The sequence below is a fragment of the Cupressus sempervirens genome, chromosome 8, assembly GCF_028749045.1.
Source record: "Cupressus sempervirens isolate cs-2001-9-10 chromosome 8, ASM2874904v1, whole genome shotgun sequence".
NCBI classification, from domain to species: domain Eukaryota; kingdom Viridiplantae; phylum Streptophyta; class Pinopsida; order Cupressales; family Cupressaceae; genus Cupressus; species Cupressus sempervirens.
In genome coordinates, this window is record NC_143125.1 from 790653777 (window position 1) to 790675881 (window position 22105).

Genomic DNA, 22105 nt, shown 5'->3' on the forward strand with positions numbered 1-22105 from the left:
ACATTTTTAGAAATACTCGATAGACTCTAGAATTTTCTTTGTTGACCAACTGAGCTCGATAGACTCTATCTACTAACTGATATGACATTTGTGTATCATCAAAGACAACACACAATTGAACAATTGTATCCAATAGTGAAGATTTATGGGTGTCATCCCCACCCCAATTTTACATTCACCTTGGAGTGTTTCTAGGTAACCAATATTTTGTGTTATGTGTTTACATTTACTTTCATGTTCATAGATGTCATGCATAGTTAGATCTATTTCAATTTATGGATATATGATTCATGATGTTGATATGAGATGGATTAATGGTCAATGCATTTGATTTGTTTCAAAAGTTAAAAGTTTTATAGATCTTGATTCAACCCCCCACCCCTCTCAGTCTCTTACATTCCCAATAGAATTCCAATAGAATGATGAGGAATTTTTTTTTAAAAACTTGATAATTACAATAAATTTTCCTATGTATATGAAGATTCTTTTGGTGTAATTCTTGAGAAACAATAGAGAGACCCTAAGTGTCATCCTGCAATACCCAATGTTGATATAAGATTATTTTGAAGTGAAGAACTTATAATAGAATAATCATTATTTTTTCAATGATGTCAAACCTGCTACTTGCTAGTGAGACAATTTATTTTTGGTCTGAAAGCTATCATTTAGCTAATTGATGAAGATGATTTGAAAAGAAAAGATAACAATAGCACCTAGAGAAAGGTTGAGCTATTTGGTATGTAGAATAAGCACTAAGACTAAGTAAGACATTGATACTATATTGCATTGTTTATCTACTTAAAGTATGAAATGAAGGATTACTCAAGTGGAGACTGGTAGAAGATCAAGTAAGAAAAGTGTCTATCGAGCTTTGACAAGTAGTTAGTGCAAGCTGAGCAGAAATCAATAAAATTCAAGTGAAAATCAAGACGTGTCAAGAAAAGATGAAAAATAGTACAAGCTAAGTGATTGTTAGTATATGCTGAGTAAAGTTTTTTTGGTGCTAAGCATTAGTAAAATTTAGTATTTTTTGAGTGAACCAGTGTTGGCTGAATGAACTGGTATAGATGTCAAGTGACAACAAATAGTATTAAATCAAATATTTGATGAATCTAAGCCAACTATTTTATTTTATTGAATTATGTGAAGCATGTTAAAAATAACTATAATGAGCTGATGGCACATAATTCAAGGTAAACCATTTTGTGGCAAATACAAGGAAGATTGTAGAGGAAGTTTCTACAGGAACCAAATGGAATAGTGGGTAGATTCATTGAATCCTACCTAACACTAAAATGGACAATTATGGTTAAGTGGCAAAAGATCTAAATTCTATATTTATAGAGATAGTTGGTCAAAAGAAAATATTTTCATGTGCAAGAACCTAAGGAATATAAGGAGTCTAGGGTATTGCTTCATTTAGTGGTTGAGCAAAAGACACTGCAGTTGGCCTAAAAAGAAAGAAGTTTGAAGAGTATTAATGCTTGAAGGGTGAACAAGCTATCAGAGTTGAACCATATGAATGGTAAATAGAATGGAGGAGTAAGAAAAATATTTTTAATATGCAAGTGAGTTGTAATTTATTATAAGATCAAGCCTTACTGTTACTTTCTAATCATTGTATCAGTCTAGGGTAAATCCATTGGATTAAGGTTGACCTAACAGTCATTTGTAAATACTTTAACCAAGTGACATTATAATGAAATGGTCTAAAATCCTCTAACAAGGCTCACTCCTAATAGGGTGATTAAAATCCTTTAACCGGGTCACATTTAACAATTGGTATTGTAACCTTTAACAAGGTTGGCCTTTCATAGGGCATCACATCAGAAGAGTAAGAATTTGTAGCATGTTACTAGTGGTTTTTCCCAAATTGGGTTTCCACATAAAATTCTTCTATCAAATTGTGTGAATTTTCTTATGTTGTTTCATCTTTACATTTTTATAAAGTTGTTTTGACCTATGACTATAACCTACAAAGTCTAAGTATTGTATGATCTAATAGATGCATGCATATTGAAGTTTTATGGATATGGGTCTACTAAGCATTAAAAAGTTTTATTTGTACATCTAGACTTTGGATAACTAATTCACCCCCCTCTTAGTTATTTTAAATAATTCCAACAATTGGTATTAGAGCCATAGTGCTTAAGAGAATTAGTTTGAAAGTAATAAAAGAAAAAGGTTAGAGATATCTAAAAGAGAGGTACCCAAGCTTAACAAGCAGAACTTTCCTGCATGGAAAAGTTTAATGAAGCTACACCTAGGAGGTCTTGGAGACCATGCACAATCTACCATCACCACTAAGCATGTTGATCCTATTGGAGCCCTAACTATTGATGATCTAAAAAATAAGAAAGAACACAATCAAGCAATGTTGGAGATTGCTTCTACCATAAATTACTCATAGTTCGATGACATCAAGGATTGTGATAGTGAAAAAAGGATGTGGGATACATTAGACACAATTTATGGAGGAGATAAAAATGTTTTGAGAGCCAAATCTAAAATTCTAAGAGGTAAGTTCGATGACATGAGAATGCAAGAACATGAGAACACTTCTACCCATCTATGCTATTAGAGTTTCTGCCATACAAGAACTGAGATGTATACCTAGTACTAATCTATCCCTTGAAGGTTTGGTAAGTAGGATCACTGCCTTTCAACCCTCTAATTTTAATAATTTCAAATCTAAAAATGTAAAATGTGTTTCTAGTGATAGTGATACAAATGAGGAGGATGTAGAACAACTTGAAGTATTACTAACATGGAGATTTCATAAAAGCAAAGGAAAATTCAAAGGTAACTTACCTATCATGTGCTTTAATTGTGATGAGGTTGATCATATTTTTGCTAGATGTCCAAAGAAGAAGAACAATAGAAGTGGAGACAAAATTAGGAGAAAAAGAGATGAGGACAATAAAGATTATAAAGATAAAGGATAGAAGTCTTGCTACATTTTTGAAGAGGAAACCAAAGATATATCTGATGGCCATGATGATGAAGTGGTGTATGTTGCAATGAAGGATGATTTTTATGATGATGAGGAAACTACACTAGCATCCTATGTGAACAAGAGTGATAGATGGATCATTGATAGTGGGTGTTTACATCACATGACTGGAGATAAAAGTAAGTTCATTACCCTTGATCATTATTTTGGAAATAGTGTAAGGTTTGGTAATGATGCACCATGCCTGATAAAATGAAAAGGATCAATCAAACTCACATAAAATATCATATGTGACAATTCTTATTATGTAGAAGGACTTAACTATAACTTGTTAACTCTGTCACAACTGAATATTTCAAGTTGCAAAGTTAAGTTTGAAAACAAGATAGAAAAGATCTATTACACTGATGGGAAAGTACTTGGGAAATGTGATCAAACTAGAAGTAATCTATTTTATCTTGATATAAATGATGCTACTTGTCTTGTTGTAGAATTTGATAATGTGTGGCTATGACACAAGAAGTTATGACATGTTAACTTTGATAACTTAATGTTGGTGTAAATAATTATTCACTATTTACACTTACTTAAGTTTACATAGGTTAATGCATTATTTCAATATTTATTTATTAGTAACTTTGATAACTTAGTGTTGGTGTAAATAATTATTCACTATTTACACTTACTTAACTTTACTTAGGTTAATGAATTATTTCAATATTTATTTATTAGTCACCTAGGAGTATGTGCACTATTGTGAGTTCACATCTCTTTTATGCACATGGTGTCTACAACACAGGATTTAGCACACTAATTAAGCACATGGTGTCTACAACATCTCTACTTGAGATACACCTTGTCATTCTTATCATGTCATCTAGAATGATGGATAAGATGTGTGCTTAGTTGTGATGCTTAGCTTATCTCCTGGCTCTTTCTAGATACATTATAGGTGCTTCCTGAGAGGCCTTTATATACAGACACTCCTAGTGTGTACAATCATCACAATATAAAATACAGAGAAATGTATGAGGACATACTCTGATATATTGATCATATCTTTTTTTGGTCTATGCTTGTGCTTGTGTTCGAGTTCCACGATCTTGGGTGAATCTTGCCCTAAGGAAAATTCTTACATGGTATCAAAGCTATACCAAATTCTTACATGGTATCAAAGCTCTTGGAGAATTTCTCTTCACATAGCCATTTGAGACCATCTTCATGCTTCAACACCTCAACCGAATCCATAGTATCACAAAATTTGAGAGTGTCTAGAACTAGATCTGACCTCGCCATTGCATCTAGAACATCAATTCAATGAAAATTGGCTATAAAGTTGCCTAACCTAGGCCAAAGTTTATTGTGAGGCAAATTTTTTTTGCAAACTGGCACCCGAAGGACATATTTGCAGAATTGGTCTGATCATTTTAGATTTGTACATTTAATTTTCAAATCTGCATTTTTTTCATCTGCATCTCTACTATTTTTTTTGGATTTACATTATAGAGGGATTTTTTGCAAGTGAAGATTGGTGCTTCCTAGTGCAAATCAGATATTTGCATCACATTTAGAAGGTCAAAAAACCCCCAAATCGACTTTTGTTTCATCAAAATTGGACATCCAAGGAGAAATCTAGAGTCATTTGATTTTTAGAGGTGTGGTGGTGATTTAGAAAAAATAACTACATCAGTGATTTTCAAACAGCGATATTTCCCTCATATGGACTCATTTTTTCAAGCAATTTTTTTTGTTTTAGGGTAGAATTTCATGATCTAAACAATGGTGTAGGTGGTTTTAGATTTTTGTTACTGAATTTTTCTACAACTCACAAATCCCAATTTTTGCCACTTCAAATTCTTAGTACGGACTCATCTAGACACATATTCAAGTTCCATTTTCTTTGAAAGTGCATATTTTTTGTCTACTTTCAAGATCTAGAATTAGATTATAGGTTCTATGGATATAAATATTTCTTTTAGAAATAGGCCCTAAAGTGGCAAGTGGTTATAAAGTGGCTAAATCATACATTGGTGGGGTTTCTTTGATTCTCTCTTGCATTTTGGGGGTGCATACATTTTTTCATCTCATGGAGTTTTGTTTCACATGTTGACATAGAGTTAGACCCAGGTTGACAAAAAAAAACTATCACAAATGGAGTGATACACTCCTTGATCATCTAAGAAGAGAGCATAAGGAAGTATTTCCTTATTTATGTTCTAACTAATTGATCTCTGACACTGAAGAATAGCCACCTGTTAATAGAATTTTGGATATCATTTATTACAGTCTCTCTTCTTCTAATTTTTATAAGGTCGTTGTCAAGTTATGGTATCCATATGATCTATGGATCTATCTTTGGAAGTTATATGGAGACCCACACTTTCCTGCATTCCCAAAAGATCTACTACCTCTAGTTGTAGCTACATCCTCTCTAGGTGAGATCACACCTCTAGATGCTCTTGTTGCTCCTACTAATCCTATTCTAGCTGCAAATACTTCATATTCAATACAATAGGACCCTTTATGTCTGCCTACTTTACCTTCATGCGATGACTTCCTTCCTGCCATTGTAGGCCTATTCATGGAGTCTCCCATTGAAGATATAGGAGATCTACATATTCTTTTTTAGGTGAATTCTTCATTCATTACTATAGTGATAGTACTTTAGTACAACAAGGTACACTATGTCTTCCAATTTCAGCCTTAGGTGTTGACTTCTTGATTGACATTTCAAGTTTCTTCATGGAGTCCCACACAAAAAATTTGGAGGACTTCTTTGATGATCTAGAACTTCTCTTTGTTGAGGATGATCTTCTACAGTTGTTGTGAGGGCTCACTCTGACCCTCATGTCTATTCTCTATGATCAGTCTTTACAAGCTGATGTGATTGTGGATCCTTATGTACAATAATTATCAGAGGTCTCTTTATCATTTAAGGAGATAAATGGTTCTTTGGAATAGGTTCTATAACAATCCTTGCTACATCTACACTTCTTCTATATATTTTTGGAGGGAATCACCATTTGCATCAACACAAGGACACTTGACCTAGTTTTAGAGACACCTTTCATCATCGAGATTCTTTCTCCACACAGGGGAAGCGTCTCACTGGTACCTTTTCCATCATTTCTTCCAAAGGGTAGGAACATCATTCAGCGGTCATGGATCAGCTTCTACATTGGAGCATTTCTCACTGATCGGCACACAACCTTTTGAGGGGGGGGGGGGGGGCGGGGGGGGGCAGTGGGGGGCGACTACCTTGTCTCCTTCTTCTTCTCTTTTGTGGGAGCGACTTTTTACTCTTAGGGGATTTTGTCCTTCTCCCATTTCTCCTTTGTATATACTTGATGTATGTCATAATTGGGAGGGTCTTGATTACTCCATCCATCCATGCATCTTGACTTTTCATCTCTATTTTTTGGGGGAGGGTTTTTCCCATGAGGTTTTCCCTCTTTCTTTGCTTTATGAGAGATTGCATTTTCATTATGTGCATGGTAACCTAATGGCCTCATAGCTAGGACCCATTATGCATTTAATCCTAGTTTTTGTAAGCTTAAGGGAAATCACCTAAGTTTCACTTAAGGGGGGGTGTTGGTGTAAATAATTATTCACTATTTACACTTTCTTAAGTTTACTTAGGTTAAATGCATTATTTTAATATTTATTTATTAGTCAACTAGGAGTATGTACACTCTTGTGAGTTTTCATGTTGAGAACATAGGAGTTAGCACACTAATTAAGCACATGGTGTCTACAACATCTCCACTTGAGATACACCTTGTCATTATTATCCTCTCATCTAGAATGATGGATAAGATGTGTGCTTAGTTGTCATGCTTATCTTATCTCTTGGCTCTTTCTAGAGACATTCTAGGTGCTCCCTGAGAGGCTTTTATATACAGGCACTCCTAGTGTGTACAATCGTCACAATATACAATATAGAGCAATTTATGAGGACATACTCTGATATATTGATCATATCTTTTTTGGTCTATAGTTGTGATTGTGTTTGAGTTCTATGATCTTGGGTGAATCTTGCCCTAAGGAAAATTCTTACACTTAGTTAGTATTAGTAACATGAAAAGAGTTAGAGGTTTTCCTAAACTGAAAAAGCATGACAATATGATTTGCAAACAATGTTAGTTAGGCAAGATGACAAAATCTAGCTTTAAAAGTAAGACTCATGCCTCTAAAGAAATTATGGAGTTATTTTATACTAATTTGTGTGGAATAATTGATGTGCAAAGCTACAAAGGTGACTAGTACATTATTTTATTTGTTGATGATTATTCTAGGATGATGATAGTTATGTTTCTAAAATAGAAATCTGATGCTTTCCAAATGTTTAAGTGGTACTTAGCTAGAGTTGAAAAGGAGACAGGCAAAAGATTGAAATGCCTAAGATTTGATAGAGGTGGAGAATTTACATCAAATGAGTTTGAGATGTTCTATAATGATAGAGGAATCAAGAGACAAACTTCTACACCTAGAACCCCTCCACAAAATGGGATTGTTGAAAGGAGAAACATATCTATAATGGGTTGTGCTACAACACTCATGATGGAGAAGAAGGTTGCTTTGAAATACTATAGAGAAGTTTTAAGTATAATTTTCTATACCTTGAACCATGCAAAAGTAAAGAAAGGTACTCATTCAACACCTTTTGAACTATGGTATGGATACTCACCCAATGTAAAATTTTTGAAGTATTTGGAAGCAAGTGCTATATTCTTAAGGGTTTTGAGAATGATAAATTAGATGCTAAAATTGAAGAAGGTAAATTTTATAAGTGTTTGAATACTAACACTAACAAAGTTGTGGAAAGTGCAAATGTGAAGTTTGATGAATATACAAAGGTACATGAAGCTAAACCTATGAAGGAACCTGAAGAGTACAAAACTTTTATATACTTTAATGAAGGTATGCCTACTGATGAAGATGATGTAAACCAAGTTGGTAATCAACAACAACTTTCAGTGACTACTAAGTCATATGCAATGAATGTTGAGTTGCATTCAAGAACCAAGTTACCTTCAGAAGTTGAGTTGTAGACATAAGCTGAGGCACATTCTGATTTTGATATAAGTGTACATGAAAGGGATACCAATCTGCCTGATAGAGAAATACATAGTGATTTTGATGTTGACAGACCTATTTAAGAAAGAAGAGTAGAACCAAGAATGTCAAAGTATATCAAAAGACATCACCCTGTTGCATAAATTATTGGAGATAAAGAAGTTATACCAATGACAAGGAATAGGCTAAGAATTGATACATGTTTTGTGAGCATGCATAAGCCTAAGATAGTGAAATATTCCTTAGAGAATGAAGACTAGAGTAAAGCCATGAAAGAATATATTGATTATATTGAGAAGAACAAAACATGGGTTCTAGTACCCAAACTAGAGAACAAGAATGTAATTGGAACCAAATGGGTATATAGAAACAAGTTAGATGAGAATGGTGAAGTCACATAAAATAAGGCAAGATTAGTTTGTAAGGGGTATGCACAAGAAGAAGGAATTGACTATGGAGAAAAATTTGCCCCAATTGCAAGATTGGAAGAAATAAGAACTCTACTTGCTTACTCTACATGCAATGGTTTCAAAGTTTACCAAATGGATGCGAAGTTAGCATTTTTGAATGGTATATTAGAAGAAGAAAGAAGTTTACATAGAACAACCTGAAGGATTTTTTGATCCAAACAAAGAGAACGTGGTATGTAGACTACAAAAAGCTTTCTATGGTTTAAAGAAAGCCCCAAGAGCATGTTATGAAGGGCTTCACAATAATCTCATGAAGATTAGTTTTGAGAAGACTAATGATAAAAATAATTTTTATTTGAAGACATAAGGAGATAAAGGTATTTTACTAGCTGAGATTTTTGCTGATGATATCATATTTGGAGGTCAAGATGCATTATGCAAAGCATTGGCAAATGAAATGAAGAAAGAATTTGAGATGTCTATATTTGGAGAGATCAAGTTCTTTGTTGGTTTGTAAGTATATTAGATGAAATATGGTATATACATCACTCAGTCTAAGTATGTGAAGGAAATATTGAAAACTTTTGTTTTAGTGGATTGAAAACTAGTTAGCACACCTATTGTTACAGGATACAAACTATTAAAGAAAGATGATTCTATTCATGTGAATAAAACATTGTACAAGTCTATGATTGGAAAGTTGTTATATATAGTACATAGAAAACCTGACATTGCATTAGTTGTTAGGATTTTTGCTAGATTTTTTGCAAATCCTAAAAAAGAATCATTTGATAGTTGTTAAGAGAATTATGAGATATCTGAATGGAATAGAAGACTATGGTCTATACTACAAGAAAAATAAAATTTTGAGTTAAGAGCCTATACAGATGTTGATTGGCCTAGAAAAATTGAGAATAGAAAGAGGACAAGTGGTGGAACATCTTTCTTAGGAAAGAGATTCATCACCTAGACGAAAAAGAAACAAAATTATATATCTCAATCTACTGCTGAAGTTGAATATGTGGTTGCTATAGTAAATTGTACAAATGTGGTATGGATCAAACAACTACTCAAAGCTATGAAGGAGGAAATCACTAAACTTCTGGTACTTTATTGATACAAATGTTATAAACATACCAAAGAACCTTATGATGCACACAAAGACTAAGCATATTGCAATCAAGTATCATTACTTGAGAGAGTTGGCTCAAGACAAAGAAGTAAGGATGAAATATGTGGATACAAAAGAATAGATAGTTGATATATTCACAAAAGCTTTACCTAAGGATGCACATGAATATCTTAGGGGTAAGCTAGGGGTGATACCCCTATCCAATGCTACTTAAGAAGCATGAATAGTGCACTGCATCAACTAAGCTAAATGTTGTAACTTAAGCTTGATGTAGTGGATATTACTTTAGGAGTTACCTAAAGTAATGAAGGAGTTAAATTAGAAGACTGAGAGTCACATGCAAGGTGACAGAGGGAGAACTGAGAATTGATTATATCTGCATATAGAGATGACAAGTCTTTGGCGTTATTGTCAAAGATGGAGATATATATACAAAGAGATATAAGTACAAAGGGAGATAAGTGGAGATAAGTACTTGAATATTAGAAAGAGGGGGAAATAATCCAAAGAAGGAGATGGAGAATTGAAGGAGATTGATAAAGCTTACATTACCCTATATCGACGAAGGACGTATACTAATAGAGGGACAAATTTCAAAGATATTATTTTCTTTTTGGTATTGTTGCTGGTATTGGTTTTCCATCAATACCAAAGAGGGAGATTTTTGATATAAGATTGTCTTGAAGTGAAGAAACTACAATCAAACAATCATTATTTTTTCAATGATGTCAAACCTATTACCTGTATGTGAAATAATTTCTTTTTGGTCTAAAAGATATCATTTAGTTGATTGATGAAGAGGATTTGAAAAGAGGAGATAACAATAGCACCTAGAGAAAGGTTGATTTTTTGATATGTAAAAGAAACACTAAGACCAAGTAATACATTAATACTCTATTGTATTATATATCTACTTAAAGTCTAAAATGAAAGATTACTCAAGTTGAGACTAGAAGAAGATCAAGTAAGAAAAGTGTCTTCCAAGCCTTGTCGAGCAATCAGTGCAAGCTTAGCAAAAATTAGTACTAGCTAAGTGAAAATGAAGAGGTGTCAAGAAAAGATGAAAAATAGTGCAAGTTGATTGATTATTAGTATATGTCGAGTAAATTTTAGTTGGTTTCAGGCATCAGTAAACTTTAGTATTTTCGAGTAAAGTAGTGTTGGCTATGTGAACTAGTATAGATGTTGAGTGACAACAAACAATGTTAAATTATAAATTTGATGAATCTAAGTCATCTATTTTGTTTTCTTTAATTAAGTGAAGCATGTGTAAAATAACCATGATGAGTTGATGGCACAAAATTCAAAGTAAATAGTTTTGTGGTGAATACAAGGAAGATTATAGAGAGAGTTTCTAGAGGAACTAAATGGAATAGTGGGTAAATTCAATGAATCCTACCTAATCCTACCTAACCCTAAAATGGATGATTGTGGTTAAGTGAAAAAAGAACAAAATTCTTTATTTATAAAGATAGTTGGTCAGAAGAAAAGTTTTTCATGTGCTAGAACTTGAGAAAGACAAGGAGTCTATGGCATTGCTCCATTCGGTGGCTGAATAGAAGAGACTATAGTTGGCATACAAGCAAGAAGGTTGAAGAGTATGAGTTATTGAAGGGTAAACAAACTATCAAACCTAAATAGTATGAATGCCAAGTAGAATGGAGGATTGAAACAAATATCTGTAATCTACAAGTGAGTTGTAATTTTTTATCAGTTCAAGCCTTACTATTACTTTCTAAACATTATATCAATTAAGAGTAAATCCTTTGGATTAAGGTTGACCTAACAGTCATTTGTAAATCCTTTAACTGGGTGACATTCTAATGGAATGGTCTAAAGTCCTCTAGTGAGACTCATTCCTAATAGGATGATTAAAATCCTTTAATCAAGTGACACTTAATAGTGTGTATTGTAACCTTTAATAGGGTTGTCCTTTCACAAGGCATCACTTTAGAGGAGTTAGAATTAGTAGCATGTTACTAGTGGTTTTTCCCAAATTGGGTTTCCATGTAAAATCTTTGTGTCAAATTATGCAAATGTTCTTATGTTTACATTTATGCAAAGTTGTTTTAACCTAGGACACTAACCTAAAAATTTTAAGTATTGTATGATCTAATGGATGTGTGCATATTAAAATTTTATGGATATGGGTCTACTAAGCATTGAAAAGTTTTATTTGTACATCTAGACCTTGGATAACTAATTCACCCCCCTCTTAGTTATTCTAAAGAATTCCAACACCCAAGTCATAGACAAAACAACCTGAGTAAGGTGTTGAGCCCCAACTTAGTGAAGATAATTTTGAAAATCAAAGAACTAAACCTGTGCTACAAAAATATGTGATAAGGAGCCATTCACCTAAACAAATCATTGGAGATAAAATTGGTAGGCTCATGATAAGAAGTAGGTTGAAGGACAATACATGATTAATCATTGAGTTTGAACCAAGAACTATGAAAGTTGCACTTGCCAATTAGGACTAGATTAATGCTATGAATGAAGAGATTGATCAAATTGAGAAAAAAAACACATATAAACTATCATAGAGACCTGTTGATAAGAATGTAATAGGGAAAAAATTTAGAATCAAGCTAAATGAGAATAACAAAGTTGTGAGGAACATGATCAAATTAGTTTACAAAGTGTAGGACCAGAAAATGGGCTAAATGCATAACATACTATGAGCAAATCACAAACTCAATCAACATATATTAGCACCCACTAGTCTACCATGAAAGCCAAACTAATAAAGAAAGCAATAGAAACCCCCTTTTTCATTTGTAGCTCCCATGTCCTTCTTTCTTCTCCAAATGATTGTAGCTCAAAAGTTTCCTATAGTGCACACATAATTGAAGAAAAAGTCTATGATGTGGATAATGCCATGAGAATACTTGAAGTTGTGATTTTAGTGTGAGAACAAGAAGTGTAGATGCAAAGAAGTGGGGACTCAAAGACTCAAGGATTTGGATTTTCAAGACTTAAGCATTCAGATTCAACGACCCAAAATGAGAGAAAGAGTGTCCAATTTATAATTGACATAAAGGATGAGAACATTGGATTTTTTACCCATAGATATGTGATGTGGTAAGAGATTCCTTTGAGAATCCATGACGCATATGAAAAAATATGCCAATTGTGAGATTCTATGACACATGCAAGTCAAACTTGGCTAAATGTGGAAGAGAATCTATGACGCATCATAAGACACCTCAACCCACTTAAAGCCAAGAATCTATGACAAAGAAGCCAAATAGAGACATGCGTAAGAGAATAAGAATATTTGATTATGAGAAGTCTTAGCCAAGTGTCAAAGGAGAATCCATGAGGTGTCATATCCAAGTGTCATGATGATGCAATATTTTATGGAATATTTGAATTAAAAATCCTCTTATTCCACAAAATAAGAATTAGTAGAAAATGGAATTAATGATGGAAAATGGAACTTAGGAAATTGTACATTTCCATGGTTTTCAGATAATGAATCAATTAATTAATAAAATTAATTAATTGAGGATGATAATTAAGAAGAATAATAGAATTAAATTATGGGTTATTTAATCCTATAGAGAGAATTAGTAAATGATTGGCCAAATTGATTAAATGAATGCAACTGTACCCTTTGATAAAAATATAACGATGATGGATATCGAATAAGATGATGGAAAGTAGACCGAATCCATGGTCAAATTGATTGATAGATCAAAATTGATAACATGCCAAGGACACATGACATGAACTGGTTGATATGTAACATTTAACCAATATTGTAAATGCTACAAGATTGAAATTGATTGATAAGGTTTGATCATAATAACATCGATGAACATTGTCAATGTTATTAAAATGGCTAATGATTCCATGATCCGACATTGAAAGCCTCAACAATGTCAAAGATTGAATGACATGAATGATAGTTTGACTTAGCACTGAGAGCCATGACAGTACTAATGTCAGATTGATAAGATTGATAAGTTGATAGGTTTCCAAGGCACTGAAAGCCACAAAAATGCCTAGGAGTGGATAAATGATGATTGATTTGAGATGTTTGATATGTTTTGGGTTGATTAGGACTGATTTTGAGTGATTCTGAGTTGATTTGGGGTGATTTCAAGTTGATTTGATATGATTTTGAGTTGATTTGATATGATTCTGAAATTAATGTGAAAGGGGATACAAATGACAAAATATGGTCAATCTGGAAAAAATATTGAAGTTAGTAGAATGATAAAATGGGAAAAATTAGTATGAAGAAGTGATGAGGTCATAGATGTGAACCATTTTTGAGTGTCTACATTTTGCCCCTCTTTGATACAATGTGATTTAGAGCATTGTATCAAAGAATAACTGATGAGAAAGCCACAACATGCCCCAGTAGGGATGATATATATAGGTACCCCCTCAAAAAATTGACTAAGATAAGTATATGATAAGTAAATTTATCAACAACAAGAAGACAAAACCATAGCAACTGACGAAATGAAAATCAGAGCTAAAATGTGAAAGTTATGAGGCCTAGAGTGTAGAACACAGTCAATCCAGAGCTCGAGAATAATTGCATGGGTTACCACTCAATAATGACACAAAATGATGAAAATTATATTTCATTTTTTTTTTAACAAAGATATGAATCCAATGCAACTGACGGATTGCAAATCTGAGTTAAAATGCAAAAGTTATGGGCTTCGGAGTGCAACATAGGGGCTCCGAGAGCAATTCTGGGTATCCTAGGTCCCCAACTACGCCCAAAACTTAACCAAGTGTGTCATTGATGCACTTGTTAAGACCAAGTGTGCCATGACAGTACCAAGTGCATCAATGACACACTTGGGAAGCCCAAGTGGTCTCAGAAAGTGTAAAATGTGCCCGAGAAGGCCCTGGGGGCCAAAATCAACATGACGGGGGGCAACTAGAGCCCAAGAGTAATTGCAAGGGATTGACACTCCATATAGTGACCAAATAATGAAAATGATAGCTCATTTTTTTCACAAGAAATATATGAGTCCAATGCAACTAACAGTTTGTAAATTAGAATTGAAACACAAAAGTTATGGCCTCCGGAGTGCAACCTAGGGGTTCCGAGAGCAGTTTTGGACATCCTAGGTCCCCAACTATGCCCAAAACTCAACCAAGTGCATCATTGATGCACTTGGTAAGCCCAAGTGCACCATGAAAGTACCAAGTGCATCAATGATGCACTTGGGAAGCCCAACTGTGCCCTGAAAGTGCAGATTGCACCCTAAAAGGCTCTAGGGCCCAGAATTAGCCTGATTGGACTCTGAATGACCCGAAACTGTGTGTGCATGCCCAAAATGATGGAAAGATGTCATAAAATGAGGGAAATCATCAAAAATGGTTGTATTTGGTCAAATGTGATGAGAAAAATGTCAGACTAAGGTTGAACTAGGTGGAAAGCCACATAAAGTTGATTGACAACGCAGGATGATGCAGGAATGCATGAATGCGAGATGAAGATGATTTGGTGAATCAGAAGACATGATTATGGTGATAGAAGATGAGATGAAGAAGAAATATGAGATGAGGAGATGTTAGTATGATGGAAAGACTTTTTCTTCTAGAAAGTGCACTATATGTCGAATGGAGCTTTATTTTTATATGGCAAAGGGAATGCAACACATCATGGCATAAAGGGCCAAAGCAATGCAAGCCTTTTGCGTAAACAAGCACGATGCAAACAGAGGATGACCTTATCCTTCCTAAGGCATATGTACATGCCCCAGACTCTCAAAGGTACATTGTAATAGACAAAAATGGAAAAAGATGACCATGAACCATCCTGGCCAATCTCATAGATTAGTTTTATATCATCGAGTGGCATAGGAACATGATCAAAGAAAAACAAAGAAAAAAATAAATCACTCACTAAACAGCGTGAGCCAACAACTATCCTTGTCCATTATTACTTGCTTTTTAGTGTGTTAGGTGTTTAGATGGTGTTTGACAGGTTGATAATGTGATAGCACTATTTGCAGATTCAGTTGATAGGTTTGTAGTGACATGTTGGATTGATTGTTGGTTCACGTTGCTCAAATATTGTGATTGGCATTGAAGTGTAGTGCTTTGATTTTCAGTCTGCAAAGTACAAGGTTTATTGCAAATTTTTGATGGGTGTTGTGATTTTTAAGGTTTTTGGGGATTTTTTTTTTTTTTTTTTTTTTTTGTGACTGATTTCTTTAGGTCATTTTATGATTTTTAGGGTTTATTTCAAGACATTTTATGATTTTTAGTGATTTTTTCAAGATCGTATTTGAATTTTTAAGGATTTTTTTAGGACATTATGGGATTTTTAGTGATTTTCTTAGGACATTTTATGATTTTTAGGGATTTTTTCAAGATCGTATAAGCATAAACAAGTGTTAGCTCCAATCTGTTGTGCGATAGGTCTAATGGATAAAAAGAACTTAGGGATATGGCCCCAGTTCAAATTCAAACTCATGCACCATGTAGGTAATATGCCCCCAGACAAGATGCAAACTATGTACAAAGGCCAATGACAGAGTGTGTGTGCAGACTGGAGATGCTTAGGCAAGGTAACAAAGGACATTAACCAGTTCGTGACCCATGATAAGGGACCAAGGATGTCTTGTAATATGAAGGATATGATCAAGGAATAATGGAGGGGGAAAAGACTAGATGGAATCCTGATAGATGGAGGAGCAACATGATTACACATGGCTCCTATTTGCCAGGTTTTCACCATGGTACTTGCCCAAAGCGCCTATTTGCCAAGTTTTCACTTTTGGATGGAATTTTTCTCTTGACTCAAATTTTCGTGCCAAGATGCCTATTTTCCAGGTTTTCATCAAGGCATCCATTTTTTCATGAATTTTTTTTACTTTTTTCTTTTCTTTTTTCATGACTTTTTACTATTTTTTTGATATTTTTTAATGACTTTTAGATGAAATCAAGAATGTCACTACCAAATGCTGAGAAGATATCTATTGTTGGTGCTACTAGATGATGAGCTCTGGATCCATGACTGACCATAACTATGTCGGAGTTGTTCCAAGTCTGTAGCTAAAATCAAATCATTGCAAAGGCCTCAAGATATACCATCATGTACCGTATGTAAGACAATGTTTGTCTCTCGTGAATCAAGGCATCTGAGGATAATTGGGTCAACAAAAATGTCATGTGGGATGTAACTGATGATGACATATGCAAAGGCTTGTTGGATAAAGGATTGATTTTGGTTATTGGAAAAATTAGGTAGTTGGATTTGGGGATAAACAAAGGGATATAAGGGAGGGTTGAGACCAATGACCTTCCGCATGAACGCTGATTGAGAGAGCTCCAAAAGACTTTTTGGCATGTTGAACACTGGAACACTGATATTCATGGCATCATATTTTTCATTTTGTATCCTTGGGAGCTTCTGAGCTTTTGATTTTTTATGGTCTAATGGTGCCTTTCGATTTTCACCAAGAGACCTATGCTTGCTATTTCTTTCTTTGCTGCTAGATAGAGTTGACTCCCAACAATATGACAGTGTGTTCTCTTCAGGAGAAATTGCTTCTTTATGATTATTGTCCATAGTGCCTTCAAATTCTATTATAAGAGTGTCATCATTGTCGAATTGATCAAAAATTGGTGGTCCATGTTGGTCCCAATCCAATAGTTTAGGATAACTTGAGGGGATGTCATCATTAGTATTGAATGGACTTTGGTTGAAGGTAGATATATGGGTATTTGATTCAACTGGTTCATTGGGGTTATGATCAGAAGCTAGAGGATTGTTGGTTTCAGGTGGGATATCCTGAGATGCCTTTTCATCATTCAAAACATCCATAGTCTTACATGTAGGTACCATGGTATTGGGAGGACCTATTCGTAATGGTTTAAATCCAAGCCCCAAACTAGGAGGTTGTCCTTTTGTAGTGATGGGTTCAATGATTCCTTGTTTCTGAGATCCAAGACCACTATAGCCATCATAGCCTTGTTTTTGCATGATAGTAAACCCAAGTCCATACTTGTTAGGAGCTATCAAAGTGGGTTCTCATTCTGCTTTTGCTTTCTCAATACATACAGATGTATTCTCATTGATAGAAGTATAATTCTTTGTACTGATGGGAGAAAGTGGTAATTCCCTAATGTGAGAGACTTGAGACATAAAGTACTCTCCACACCCATTTTATTCAATCTTCATCTTTTCCTTTGCTTTACTAAGTAGTATATTGGCATCCACATACTTAGAGGGATTTGTGGGTTGTGATTCATTGTTTGTTGGGATTTGGAATGCAGTAGCATCTTTTAGATTAGCCAAAAACTAGAAAGGATCTGGATCACCGGGATGGTAACCTCTATGTTGTGATAGGAAAACTTCAAACATTGATGATATGTAGAAGGGACTGCTTTCATAACATGAAGCCAAGGGCATCCTAGTATCATGTTGCAATTCATTTCAATGTCTAGGACATGGAACAATGTGTCTTCAGTAGCTGGACCAACTCTGACAGGTAATGTGATGATGCCCCTAGAGAAGCGTTCACCATCATCATAAGCTTTTATTGTGATTCTTCGAGAGGGATCCACATTATCTTTAGAATAACCCAAATTGTTGACAGCCTTAAGAGTATAGATGTTTAGTCCTGCTCCTCCATCTATTAAGACATGTTTGACTTTGGCATTATGGGTGAAGACTTCGAGATAACGGGGATCATTATGGTTAGGTTTGTCCTTAGGAATATCTCGGGGTGAAAAAGTGATATGTTGTGACACAGATAGGTTCCCAACCATGGCTTGGAATTGGGAAACATCCATGTTATCTGGGACTATTGACTCTTTATGGGCTTGCTCCAAGATCTTTTGGTGTTGGGGGGATGCACGCAATAGGTCCAAAATGGATATTCGTGCAGGGGTTTTTCTGAGTTGTTCAACAAGGCTATAATCGAATGAAGTAGGAGCAGTAGGTCTACTTGGGGGTGCAAGTCTAGTAGAATTAGTAGGTCTAGATGGGGCTCTAGGTAGGGTAATCTTGCTACAGCATGTAGTGACAGCACAACGAGGGTCTTCAGCCTTCAATGTGAATGTGGATATGAGAAAGTCAAACTCATTAAAGCAATTGATGGTGTAGTCATAGCCAGTGCACGTGTAATTCACATTACCTTGTGAGTTTCAATTTGAACTTGAGGGTTTCTCTTTGTCATGATTACCCAAAGGATCTTTGAAAATAGTATGATCAAAGTTGGATGCTAACAGTGATGGATCAACTATGATTACACCATCATCAATAAGGTCTTGTATTGCATGTTTCAATTGGAAGCACGATGGAGTCTTGTGTCCTTTGGTGCAATGTTAATCACAATACTTTTTGTCATCCCACCAATTTTCTTTAGTTAATGGTTCATCTTTGATTAGGGGTAGCTGCAGGAAGTTATTACTCAGTAACTGTTGTAATGTAGTCTCAAGTGGTATTCCCAATGGTGTGAATTTTCTATCCTTGGTTCTAGGATGTCTTTTGTCTTGTGTGGAAGTCTCAATTTTCTATTGTTGAGGTGTTGTTTGATTAGGAGTTTGTGAATTTGTAGGGTTTACACCTTTCAAAGTTAGTTGAGGTTGTGTTGTGCTAATCGTGCGGGCATCTGCAATGCCATCATTAGTCACATTCTTGTTTTTGGAGAAAATTTTTTCCTTTTCATTAGATGAGTTGGTATTTGTGTTATCTTTGTTTATCTTGAGGATTCCCTTACGGATAAGAGCATCTTCAATAATAGCCCCTTTTTTCATTAGTTTAGAAATGGTGCTTGGACTCTTGATTTTAAGTTCATACATTAAGTCCGGGACTAAGTTTTCAATGCATAGGTTTACTTGTTGTTCTTTAGGAATGTCTAGTGAGCATTGACTAACTAGGCTTCTCCAACACAGTAAGAATGTAATGAATGATTCTCCCATCTTCTGTTTAGTTGAGCACAAATCAGAAAGTGTCACCTCATTTGTAATGTTAAAGGCAAAGTGGGAGATAAACTTGTCTACTAGCTCTGACCAAGATTTTATATTACCAGGAAGTTTGGAGTACCATTCAAGTGCAGGCCCACCTTGTGAACAATCTCATAAGGTAAGTGGGCTCATCACTGAGTTTGGTACATGAAGCACAAAATTCTCAAATGTGATCAATAGGGTTTCCTTTTCCTCAATATTTTTCAAACCTTGGAGCTTCAGAGTGTTTTCGGAATGGAGGCATATACAAACTTTTATCGAATGGATTAGGACATAGGTCCCTTTTTGTATATAGATCTTGTTTCTTTTGGACTCCCAATGCCTCAACTTTTTTGGAAGGTTGTTTGAATTGTTTTAATAGTTCCTCATTGGGGTTTTGCATGATGGTCTTTCCTTCAATTCTTTTGTGTCTATGAGTGGACCATTTTCTATGGTGAGAACTATGTCTACTTGGTTCTGACGTTTTTGTGTCTGATGAGTCTAATGAAGTGTTGCTAGGTGGTGGAGGTATGTTTGCACCTCGAAGATAGAAAGGTCCTTGTTGTTGGGGTACTTGTTGTGGTATTTGATGTGGCACTTGTTGTGGGATTGACTATGATTGTTGTACCATGTTTTGTTGTTGTGCCATGTGTTGTGGTTGTTGTTGGGATACCTTTGTTGGTTGTATGTGAGACCATGTGCGTGGTTGTTGTTGTAGAGGTATTTATTGAGGTTGTTGTGGAACATGTTTTTGTTGTAACAAATATTGCTGGTATGCGATTTGTTGCTCAAGGCATCTTTGGTATTCCAATTGTTGCTTGAGTTTCTCTTGTTGTTTAGCAAACATCATTTGTTGTTGTTGGAATTGCTGCTGAGATTGTTGTTGATAAATTGTGTGCAGTTCAAGTGGGTTCACATGGGATTGTGTGTTAGGAATGTTGGATGTTTTCCCCACTTGTGGTTGTTGCCATTGTGTTCGATGTTGTTGTTGATATGTGGGATGTGTGTGAAGCAGATGTAGACTTGGTTGTGCCTTGGAAGTGTTGAGTCCTTGTACCATTGTAGGTTGTTGTTGTCGTGGGGGTTGACTAAGTCCTTGAGAATTGAACGTCATGTTTGTATTGTTGTTTTGGTACCTTTGTGTTTTAGATGTTCCTACTTGTGACATCATATCGACTTGACTATGAGATAAATTTCTATTGGGAATGGGTGTAATGTCAATAAGACTTTTCCTTTGTGTGTCCATAGGGATGGTTGCGCTTGATGTTTCACATGTTGTACTTATGAGAGGTTTTATAGTGTTTGATGTTGTAGCACTTGATAAAGTTAGGAGCAAAGGTGTGCTTTGTTGATTTGCCTCCAAAGAAGGTATGTTTGGGATTCCTAGAGCACAAGTCCCTTTAGGTGCATCTTTTTTTGCATCATGTGGCTAAAATCAAGTCTTAATGTCCTTTTGGGGTGTTTAGGTGATGGAGACACAACCCAAGAACAAAATGGACACAACAGAAAGGGAAAATTATATTAATTGAGAAAATAAGCTATTACAAATAGTACAGAGAAAATAGACTTTAGAACATGCCCTAAGGGCTTACAATAGTATAAATTTGGAGATAATTTCTCCTTTCAGTACCTCCTCCCAAACTCCACTCTGAACTACCTTTTACAATGCCAGAAATCTCCTTAAATAGACCTCGGAGGGTTAAGGACTAGGAGTACATTCTAGAAAGTGCTAGTAGGCATCCACCAAAAAAATAGAAGGTTCCAGAAGCTGCGTTAGAAGTCGATGCAAATCTAGAAGAATCCAGAAATGGTAACCGAACTTTCGGGAGGCATAACTTCTGAACTGTAGCTCCGATTGACGAACCGTTTACATTTTCGGAAAGCTCTTGAAGTGCTCTAAAGTCCTATGGACAAGCTTTGCTTGTCCCCCATTTTTTTTCCCTTTTTGAGGTCATTTAATGCCCCAAACCTGACTTTGAAGCATTCTTAGGAGGTCTCCAAAACTTGAAAAACTACAATAACTTTCAAACCGTGGGGCCTATTGACCTGATTCTTTTTTTGGAATGCTCTAAATCATGATTACATTCATCTTGCCAATTCACACCTTCTAGTTTACCAAAATGATGGCCCAAATACATGCTCCTATTTTTTTGGGGTTTTCAAACGCACTAATAGTGGAACTCTGAGAGTTGGAACCTTTATTTGACCCAAATGGGTATCCAAAAATGAAAACACATCAAACAGAAACTAAGTCTAAGTACATTTTTTTTTGGGTGACACAGGATTGCCCTTATACCTCTGGATGCTCTTGCATCAGACACCCAGGGTAGATTGAAAAGTGACCCTGTCACTTTATGGATGGTAGAGGAAATCCTAAATGGGAAACCTCAGCTACTGAAATCCAAGTTGAGTCCTCGATCGACCGTCCTTTCCATTTGACCAAATACTCTTCATACTGCCTGTTTCTGGTACTCCTACCCACACGATGATCTAGAATGTCTTCTATCTCCTCCTTCTTAGAAGCAGGAATTGGACATGGCTCTAACACCAGCTCCTCATCTGCACCATCATCATGATACTCTGTTAAATCTACAATGTTGA